This window comes from Colobus angolensis, unplaced genomic scaffold (assembly GCF_000951035.1).
Source record: "Colobus angolensis palliatus isolate OR3802 unplaced genomic scaffold, Cang.pa_1.0 Scaffold24, whole genome shotgun sequence".
Classification (NCBI taxonomy): domain Eukaryota; kingdom Metazoa; phylum Chordata; class Mammalia; order Primates; family Cercopithecidae; genus Colobus; species Colobus angolensis.
The window spans coordinates 2,691,937-2,702,842 of record NW_012115599.1 but is presented as its reverse complement, the minus strand read 5'-3'; the positions used below and the strand labels follow the sequence as shown (position 1 = coordinate 2,702,842).

The following is a 10,906-nucleotide window of genomic DNA, read 5'->3' as shown; positions in this document are numbered from 1 at the left end:
AAAAAAAAAAAAAAAAAAAGAAATATGACTCGCATGGGTGGGTGCTGGCGGCTGCACCCCCTCCTCCTCCTGGTAGCCTCTATCAGCCTACAGTTTCCGCAGAGCAGATCTAGCCGGGCAGCCTGAGCCTGGAAGTGCGGCGGAGCCTCCTGCTCATTCACCCTCACTAGGGTGGCAGCTGCACGGCAGCAACTGGGCTCACCCATTAAGCAAGAAGCCATTGTCTGGAAAGTGACACTCAGACCCCAGCCCGGGCAAGCGTGTCTGAAAGCCCCCTTCCTTCCAGTCCAACTGTGGAGGGAGGGGGCAGAGCATACAGGGTTCTACTGCCCTCTCCATCCTTTAGCCGTCCTTCCTCCTGGGAGAGAGAGCCACTTGTTAATTGGCCAAAGCCTTCCTGAGGGCTGTAAGTTTGACAGGCTGGGTGTGTGTGGGCCAGCCATGCTAGAGAGACAGGCTGGTGTGTCAGAAGAGGGTCAGCCCCCTTGGTGACCTCCTTCCCCCGGCTGGACACAGCATCTGCACTCTCCCCACCTGAATGCTCCACTCAGAGCTGGTTCCAAGGGCAGGGTTCTAACCCTATGAGTGGGGACATTGTGTTAGTTTACAATGGGCCACGGTTTCCTCTGACATCTCCAACTCAGAGGCAGTAGAGAGGAGAAGAGAAATTCCCTGCACCTCCTCCCTCCTCAGCACCCCCACCTCTGCACACGTCCACATATGGAGAGCCTGACAATGGTTCCTGGGAGTGCCACCATCTGCTTCTCCTTTCCATGCCTGCAGCAGCCATGCCCACTGTCCAGACCCTCACCCGCCTGGCTCAGTAGGTGCTGCACTGCCTCTGGTCCTGCCCCTACACCTGGGCCTCTGTACCCATCAGTTCCCCCAGTCTGGTTCTTTTTTCCCCCACCAAGTAGGGAGCATGTAAGGTCATCTGTTGGGTGGGGGGAGAGAATAAGGTGGGCCTGTGAGGTTGAGGAGAAGCTTATGGTCGTGCTGGACGCTCAGCTGAGCAGGTCCGTTGGCTACCTACCCAGTGGTCATGCCGCTCCCACCCTCATTTCTTCTTTGTTAACAAAACCTTGACTTCATTAAATATTGGACACCTATGAACTTCATGGACCCTTCTGCAGCCTCCCTGCCATGTAATGGTAAGTCTAAGTCAACCCGAGTAATTTCATTCCTCTGGCCAATGATTGCTTGGGGTGTGGGTATGAGCTGCCTCTTCACCTCAGCCTAAGCCACAGCTGCCCTCTGCACTTAACCATGCAGACACACTGGGCCAGGGAGAGCTCCATCTTGATGGAGATGAGCTGTGAGCACCTCTGCTGGTGGCTGGGTAGATCAGGTAGCTATAACAGGTTTTGTTCAGAAGGTCATCCATCAGCTTCTCCTCAGCATTGGCCATGTGGTAGTCCCCTGGGATAACACACAGACCTGCTGCACCCTTGTGCAACTGACCCCCACTGCAGCTGACAGCCACAAAGGGGAGAGTCGAAGGGGCCAGGGACCACAGGTGCCCCGAGGGCCAGCTGAGGCAGTTCATGAAGGTGCTGGCAGGCCTGTCTCTCCTTGGGAACTTCAAATGACATTCAAGACAGAGCTCAGCTTTCTCCTCCCACGCCATACCTCTTCCTCCTCCTCTTCCCTTGAGCAATAAATGGCATCCCACACTCTACACATCTGGTACAAAACTGGGTATCTCTTCCTGACTTATCCCTTGGTTCATCCAAGTAGCCACCAAGTCCTGTCTATTCTCCCATCTCCACCGCTACAGCCATGTCCCTACCTCCCCAGTCCTGCTCTCCTTCTGGTCTCTCCACCCGCACTCTTTCCCTGTCATCCATGTACCATACAGTGCCAGACAGGTCTTTCTATAGCAAACTGGACTAGGCCCCTTCCCTACCCACAACTCCCGGAGCTGAAGGTGGAGTTAAAACTCACATGTTTTGGCTTGGCATTCAGAGCTCTTTCCCCCTTGGCCCTGGCTTATCCAGAGTGCTCATAGTGTGGGTTTGGTGCAGAACTGGGTCTGAGATGGTGCTTTCCCTAAGAAGAAACAGGGCTGACTGAGATCGGGGGATTTTCCGGGTTCAGAGTTAGACCTACGGAGTGCAAGGTTCCTCTGAGACACCAAGTGAAGGGGTCCGGCTGGCAGCTGGTCTGGAGCTTCAAGGAGAGGTCTCAGCTCAGAGCCACATTCAAGAGCCAGCTTAAATGCAGCCTCCTGCAGGGAACCCACGGAGCTTCCACAGCCTCAGATCTGCCTCTGCATACTCCAGATCTCTTGCCAATGGCGTTCGGGCTTTCGTGTCATCTCCCTCCCATGTCTGGGAGTAAAGGTGAGGTGTAGGGATCTGCAGGGACTTGTGTACTCTGGTGTCCTCAGGGAGAATGTATTAGGTAGAGGGAAGGCGGCTTGGAAAGAGGGAGACTCAGAGGAGAGTCAAGGACATCTGAGTAGGCGAGCCTGGGAGCAGGAAAAGGGATGAGAGTGAGCAGAGGAAACTGCTGGGGCAGGGGAGCAGGTGGAAGGATCAGGGAGTGAGGGGGGTTGGAGAGGTGGGGGTGGGGATGCTGGTGAGGGGCTGCCTGCCTCCCACAAGGGCCAGTTCACCTGGTCGCCCCAAACCCCTCCCTCTGAGGGTGGGGCCAGAGGGCCCAGAGCACAGATCAACTCAATTGAACAGGCCTGAGGTGGACTCAGGTGGGTGCTGGACTGGACTCCCGGCCCTGGGGAGCAGCCGCCACCCTGCCTATTCCATCCACTTTCCAACTCACTGCCTGTTGGAGCAGGTGCAATATGGGTGCCTTCTGAAAGATGCTCCCGGTGCACCTGCTGCCTGCTGACCCTCCCCCAGACGGCCCTGAGCTCTCCAGAGTGGGGTCCTGTGGAGGCTTGGCCTAGATTCTGAGCCCTGCCTCTCATAACTGGGACTCCTCCCCCCCGAGGCAGCTGCTTGAGTACCCTGGAAGCCAGTCTGTAGCCTCAGGCTAGAGATGGATCCCTCCCACAACCCTTCTTTAGCGTATCTATTTGGACTGACTGCTCACTTCATAGAGAGGGGTGTGTCTTGTCCCAGCCCTTGTGGCATATTTAAGGCAGCTGTGGCGTCAGAATCCGCAGCTCCTATCCCCCAGTCCTGCAATACTAGGGGAGGCTAGATCCCACATCTCTGAAGTCCCACCGGACTGGTGCGAGATGGCTCCCAAGTCCAGGGCTGCTCTGCGGGCTGTGGGGCTCATGCTCCAGCTCCAAGCCCACAACTTAGTGTGCTCAAGTTGCTCAACTCTGGGCCTGTCCTGCCTCTCCGGCATTCAGCTGACCCCGAGGGACCCTCCCTCATCTTGACCACCAGTTACGGGCTCTAAGAGGTTCCCAGAACCTCCATTTCTCAGCTGGGGAAACTGAGACCAAAGAGGGGACGCAACTTTCTCAAGGACCCCCAGCAAGTCAGAGGCAGAACTGGGTCTAGGAGCCTCTTTCCGACAGAGGTCTTCGCTGACCCGTGAGCCTTTACTGCCTGGTTAACTTTCCCATAAAGAGACTGCCCTGCCGAGACTGGAAATGGTGCTGTTCGGGGCGGTGTGTACCCGTGACTGTGCCAGTGTTTGTACCCATGAGTGTATGTGGAGGGGGGGGTGAGGGGTGTGAATAAACAGCAGGGATGCTAGGGGCTGGAATGCACTCTGCCTCACTCCAAAAGGGGGCGCGGGGGAGCCCAGCCCACCCCAGTACATGCTTAGACTTTCCAATCTGTAGAATGCCTGTGAGGCCGGCTGGGCTCAGAAGACAAGCCTTTCCCCCACAGATGGCAGGGGTGGCCCAGGATGGGTGAAAGCTTCTGCAGCACTGTTGGGGGTCACACCCCAGCCCATGGGCTGACAGTTAAGTAGAGAAGCTGCCACTAGGGGTCAGTCATGATCCAGCGATTCTGAGGCGCAGGGTGGTGTCCCACCTGCCTCCGTCCAGGGTCTTGTCTTCCAAGCCTCCTTGGGAAAAACTACTCCCTGGCAGAAAAGGGCTAATAATTTGAGAGGAAGCCATAGCTGGAATTGTAAACGGTGTGTGTGTCCCGTTTGAAAAAGCATATCCAACCTAAACATTTATATTGAAAAAATGGAAAGATATACCCATTGTTTTGGAATACAAACTACAGAAAGTAACAGTTAACAGAATCTTACTGGAAAGATAAGATTCTGCATCTGGAAAGGCAGAGTGATTTTCAGCTGGGCTGTGTGTCCTTAACTGAGGAAGGGAAGATGAGATTTCCGTTTATTAAAAGGCAGCTATGAATTTACCTTTTATAAAGAGCTTACAATATATTAGTGCTTCTTCAATCATATGTCTGAATCACCCAGATGCCTGTGTAAATGCAAATTCCCAGGGATTCTGATCCTGTGAGCCTAGGGTGGGGTCCAGAAATCTGTACAGGGTGGTACAGGCTGCCCCAAGACCGCACCTAAGAAACACTGCAACTGGCCCCTACACACATCCAAGCCCCCGGATATGTAGGCAGGCATATTATTTCCATAAAACAGATGGGGAAACTGAGGTCCAGAATGGGGAAAGAAATGGTACAGGGCCACCCAGCAACAAGTAGCAGAGCCATGATACACCCACTGCCTGTGGACACCATCTCTGATGACAGCTTCATCTCCCTACAGGAACCTTGCCTACCCCCACCCCTACCTCCCACCACCCCTATGGTGGGTCTCTGTCCAAGGAAGATGTAGCCCTGGTCCTCTAGGCTGACTGGATATCAGAGGAAAAGCCTGGCCCAGAGTGTAGGAGCTAGAAGGGCCCTTGGAATTCAGGTGGGGAAACTGCGGCCCAAAGAAGGCAGTCCTCACATTTGAACTCTGCCTGGAGAAGGGCTGGGTCTCCTTCCTGAGCGGTAGGTTCGACTTCCCTAGCTTGGCCCTCAGTCAAGGCGACTGTCCAGACCCACCACACCTCGAGGTGGGTGACCAGAGGCGGCGGTGCCATAAAATGCGTCTCCTGGGAGATCCACCCGGAAAGCACAAAACATTCCAGGGCTGGTGATTTGGGCAAGCCCCCTTCCCTCTTGGCCCAGTTTCCCCATTTCTGCAACAGCTGTGTTAGAGGAGACTTGTCTCTGAGACCGAGCTGCAGATTTGCTCCTGGGTGCCTACACCGCCCAGGTTGTTGGCTCCTCTGCCCCTATTCTTCAAGAATGGCACCTCTTAGGTGAGGAAGGAGCCTCGGCCCTGTCAGGAGTGGGAGTTGGTGCACCCCCAGCCTCCCAGACCACTGGGGATGACCCGGGCTGCCTACAAAGATGGTGCCATCCATGGCTGCTCCCCAGCCTGCAGACGCCCACCATGGAGGGTGACACCGGCTCTCGCAGTGGCTCTGAGAAGAGGCAGCCCCCACTCCAAACCTGGCAGAGCCATCCAGGCCTTCCCGCACCCCAAAGAGGGTTTTAGGAAAATGAATCGTCTCAACTTCATACCCATGGGTGTTGCTGAAAGAAAGGACAGTGTGGGGTGAGCTGGCCTGAGGGAGTGCTGCTCTCTGCAGACTTTGCAGGGAGGAAAAGGGAGTGGAATCTGGGAGAGTGAATAGCTCAGGGTTAAAGGGAGGGGGTGGGGCTGGAGTGGGCTGGCTATGTGCTCTCCCTTGGGCCTTCCAGCCTGGGCTCAGGTGATTCAAGGGAGCAAGCACATCCCTCTCCCAGCCAGAGAGCTCTTGCCACGTTTTGGAATCAGTGCCATTCCCTTGGGGGTTGGGGGGCAGCCCCTAACTCGAGACCTGGCTGGAATTGCTGCCTCAATTCTGGATCCAAAAGGGCCTCTGGCAGCTTCTCCATCTCCCTCTCAGCCACCCCCCTATCTCCTTCCTCGTGTGGGCCCCAACAGGCAAATCTGACAACGGGAGGAACAAGGTAGGAAGGGTAGGGTCTGAGGGGGTGACCGTCTTAAAACTGCAGCTCTGCCACCTTCTCTCCAGTACTCTCAGTCTTGCTTTCATATTGCCCCTTCCACATCATTTTGCCATCATCTAACATGTTGACATATGGTCTTTAAAAATAGTAACATTGCTGAGGTGGAGCAGACTTACCCTTTGGGATGGTTTGGAGAAGTTAGAGCGCTTCCTCTCTTCTGCAAACTGCAGCAGAAATAGGTAAGATATATAAAGTAAATAAAGGTCAGGCATGGTGGCTCACGCCTGTAATCCCAGCACTTTGGAAGGCTGAGGCAGGAGGATCACTTGAAGTCAGGATTTCAAGACCAGCCTGGCCAACATGGTGAAATCCCGTCTCTACTAAAAAAAATTACAAAAATTAGCTGGGTGTGGTGGCAGGTGCCTGTAATCCCAGCTACTCAGGAGGCTGAGGCAGGAAAATCTCTTGAACCTGGGAGGTGGAGGTTGCAGTGAGCCGAGATCATGCCACTGCACTCCAGCCTGAGCGACATAGTGAGACTCTATCTTAAAAAAAAAAAAAAAAAAAAAGAAAAAAAAAAGAAAAGAAATGAAGGAAATAAAAATTTTAAATTGGAAAGAAAAATTCCCGTATTTTCAGACCATATAATTGTCTATGAAGAAAATCCAGAAGAATATACAGATAAATTATTAAGACTAGTAAGAGAGTTAGCAGGGTTACTGAATTCAAGATCAACTTAAAAATAATAATTAGCATTCTTATACATCAGTAATAACAAATTAAGAAAATGTAATAGAAAAAGAGATTCTCTTCACAATAGCAACAAAACCCTAAGAATATATCTAGCAAGATGTACATAAGACCTTTCATGAAGAGTATTGCTATAGCCTGAATGTGTCTCCGAAAATTCATGTGTTAAGACCTAATTGCCAAGATGACAGTAGGAAGAAGTAGGGCCTTTAAAAAAGTGATTAAGTCATAAGGGCAAGCCCTCATGCATGAGATTAGTGCCTTATGAAAGGGTTTAGAGATGGTGGCAAATCTGTATCTTCTGCTACATGAGACCATAGCATTTGTCTGCTCCAGAGGAACCAGCATTCAAGGTACCATCTTGGAAGCAGAGACCAGGCCCTCACTAGACACTGAACCTGCTGGAGCACTGATCTCGTTCTTCCCAACCTCCAGAACGGAGAGAATAAACTTCGGTTGTTTGTAAGTTACCTGGTCTCAGGTGTTCTGTTATATCACTACAAAGGGACTAAGGCAAATATAAAAATTACCCAGGGACTTAAAGGAAGAACTGACTAAATTGAAATATATACTATATATATTATGAATGGTAGGACTCAATGTTATAAACATATTACTTCTCACCAAACTAATGTATAAATTCAAGCAGTTCCCACACAAATCCCAATATAATTTGTTGTGGAATTTGACAGTCTGATCCTAAAATTCATGTAGTCATTGAGGGGCCAAGAACAGTGTAGCAGACACCGTTGGCGCCCTCCCCATAGCCCTCGGCATTGCCAGCCACGTACATGCCAAGGAGCTGATGCCTTCAAGAGCACCTCAGTGTATTCATCATGCCTTCTCATTTCCTGTATTGCCTGATGTTTTGACAGCTGGGGCCTTGCTGATCCTGGAGAGACTGCTCCTCCCAGGGCTGGCTAGCTCCTAGAGATAGTAAAGGACTCAACCTGCAAGCGCACCTTCCATACGCAAACCAGTCAATCCAAAGCCATACCCCCAACCACCTCTTTCATCGGGCTCTTACACTGGGCCACTGTCCATCTGCCCTCATCATCCCAGGGCCATGAGCCGGACAACTAGTGACAGCCCTAGGCCCCAGAGCCGAGTGAAATTATTCAAACTATTAATAGCTAATCCTGTGCCTGCTTACCCTGCCTTGTCTTACCTTTCCCTCGGATGCCAAAAATAAAGCTCTTGCCCACATTTTCCCCTCGCTCCTTTGACTTCTTAACCGACCCTGGTGCCTCCCCATGTATCCCTGCACAGCATGCCATGGCTCTTGCTTATAGGAACCTTTGAGCACAAAAAACTCTTTCCTTCAGGACAGTCATGTCCATATCTGTGTGTCTTACCATATCTGATTAAAATAAATATTCGGTGCATTTTAAAACAGCCGTGAGGAATGGGAGTTGGTGGATAAATACTGCAGCTTCCCGCCCCTCAGCTGGAATAACTTTCAAGGGCCCAGTGAGACTGAACCCCAGTTACCCTTTGTGGCAACCTGCTCATGAATACACCATTGGTTAGCTTTCTTCCCCTACCTATTTCGCTTCCCACCCTCTTACCTGTGCTTCCTGGAATCACCTTCTAAAAAAATGCTTGCACCCAAATCCTTGACTCAGACTCTGCTTCTAGCAGAACCCAAGTGAATATATTTTTAAAGAATAAGAACGACATAGGGGTCGGTGGGTAATGGAAGGTTTAAGATTTGTGTGCATACTATAATGTCATAGGAATTAGGATAGTGATATGTTGTCAAGGGGATTTCCAAATCAACCACTGGAAGAGAACAGGAACCCAGCAAAAGATCCATGACACGTGGAAACTTGGAATGAGACAGAAGTTGCCTTGTAGATTGTTGGGGAAAGGATGGAATATTCTACAAATGGTGTTGGCACAATTGATTTTGCATATGGAAAGTAAATACAACTAGAGTCCTAGTTCACATCATACCAAAAATGAAATCCAGGTTGATTGACGATCTAGCCGTGAAAAGCAAAACTTTGAAAGCAATTACAAGGAAACATAGGGGGATATCATTATGATTGAGGCAGTGTGTTAGTCTGGGCTGCTCTAACAAAATGCCATAGACTGGGTGGTTTCAACAACAAACAATGATTTCTCCAAGTTCTGGAGGCTAGAAGTCCAGGATCAGGGTGCCAGCATGGCTGGTTCTTGGGGAGAGCCCACCTGCTGGTTCACATAGGGCCATTGTCTTGTATCCTCACATGGCAGAGAGCAAGAAAGACAGGAAGCAACTCTCCTGCGTCTCTCCTTATAAAGGTGCTGATCCCATCATGCGAGCTCTACCCTTCCAATTACCTCCCAGGGGCCCCACCTCCTAACACCATTACATTGGAGGCTAGGATTTCAACAGAGACATTCTGAGGGACACACACATTCAGTCCATACTATGTAGAAAGTAATTTCTTAAATAAAATACTGAAAGTGGCTGGGTGTGGTGGTTCATGCCTGTAATCCCAGCACTTTGGGAGGCTGAAGTAGGAGGATTGCTTGAGCCCAGGAGTTCCAGAGCAGCCTGGGTGACACAACAAGACCCCATCTCTCTTTCTCTCTATACATATATATGTGTATATATATATATATATATATATATGCAAAATTAGCTGGATGTGCTGCTGCGTGCGTGTAGTCCTGGCTACTCAGGAGGCTGAGGCGGGAGGATCCCTGGAGGCTGGGAGTTTGAGGTTGCAGTGAGCTATAATTGAACCACTGCGCTCCTGCCTGGGCAACAAAACGAGACTCTGTCTCAAGAAAAAAATATTAAAAGCATAAGCTCAAAAGAAAAATGGTGATAGATTTGACTTCAGTATTTAAACTTCTATTCAACCAAACATAGCACAAACGATAATTCTGCTTCTTCCCTGACTGAATCCTGACACCTCCTTCAAGGTGCACGTAAGTGGTAAGCGCTCTCTGGGTCCCAGGAATGCACCTGAACCAGGATGCCCCTCCCCGGGTACCTTCCCTTCTTCAGCAGTTCCAGAGGGAGGCCTGCTTCCTTCAGCCCCTTAGCAGAATTATTTGTTAAAAGGGTCACACCTGCCCCACACTAGTACAAAAGGGCTGTAGGGACAGGGCGGGGTCTTTGATCCTCATCTCTTAAGGCAGGTGAGGAGGAAGTCACAATATAACAGATACCTACTTGGTGCTAGATACGTCATCACTGTATCCTTATAAGAAGCTACTGCCCTTTCTTCCAGTGAGAAAGCTGATAGGGAGGGAGGTTGGCGGAATTGGAGTTTGAACCCACGCTTACCAAGCACCAAAGCCCACAGGTCCTTTCACCTGCCCTCCTGCCCACTGCTGCAGCAGGAGGCGGAGCAGTGATTTCTGCCCATATCTGGCCTCTGCTGGGTCCTGGGGCCCTCGGTCCCAGGCCCTGCTGCTCTCTGCTCTTCCCCTTTTTTCACCTTTCACCTGCCCCCTCTCTTCTTGGGCGCAGCTTGGCACACTAAGATGCTCATCAGTGTCTGGGGCACACAGCAGCGGAGGCCACAGAGCCAGCAGCATTGGTGTCTCCGTCAGTGGGGACCAGAGGCGGCTCTGCAACTGGGGCCTGGGGACATGGGTCAGGGCTGACTCAGACCCAAGACCTTGTGGAGTGCAGCCACCCAACTGGAAGGGCTTGGGACAAGGAACAGCTGGTCCCCACCCCTCTGGCCTGGTGCTGATGCTTCAACAAGATAACATGGGTAGAGCACGTAGCACAGTGATTTGGCACTAAATGCTCAGAAATGATGGCGGCAGTAGGGGTGGTGGTGGACTGGGAGAAATCACAAGAACTTATGGTCAGATTGACTTGGGTTCAAATCCCAGTTTGGCCACTTAGCAGCTGTGGTGGGCACCTCACCTTTCTGGGCCTTGATTTTTCCATCTATAAAAAGAGGATGATAATTGTAACTCTCCCTCCCGTAGGGTTAGTCTGAGGTTGAAACAGGATAATGAACATGAAAGCCTCTGCAGACAGCACACCGCCCTTTCCTTCTCCTTTCTCCTGTCTCCTTTAAATTCCTCACGGATGGGAATTCAGTAGGTGCTTAATAGTTGCAAGATCCTTTTACAGTGTAACCCTGACTGTTGCTTCTTCAATCATTAGTCATAACTAATGGTGTGTACTTCCATCCGAAAGTTCTGAGGGAAACAAAACATTAAGCTGTTTCAAATGCAGGCTTTAAGCCTAAAGTGTCCATTCTGCCTTGTCCTGAATCACCTCCTCCATC

The 10,906-nt window shown here is 51.0% G+C and overlaps 1 pseudogene; it reads right to left on the bottom strand.

Moving 5' to 3' along the window:
* Positions 1 to 2,213: 2,213 nt before the first annotated feature.
* On the bottom strand, positions 2,214 to 10,196 carry LOC105514247 (annotated as a pseudogene).
* Between the last annotated feature and the right edge of the window lie 710 nt (positions 10,197 to 10,906).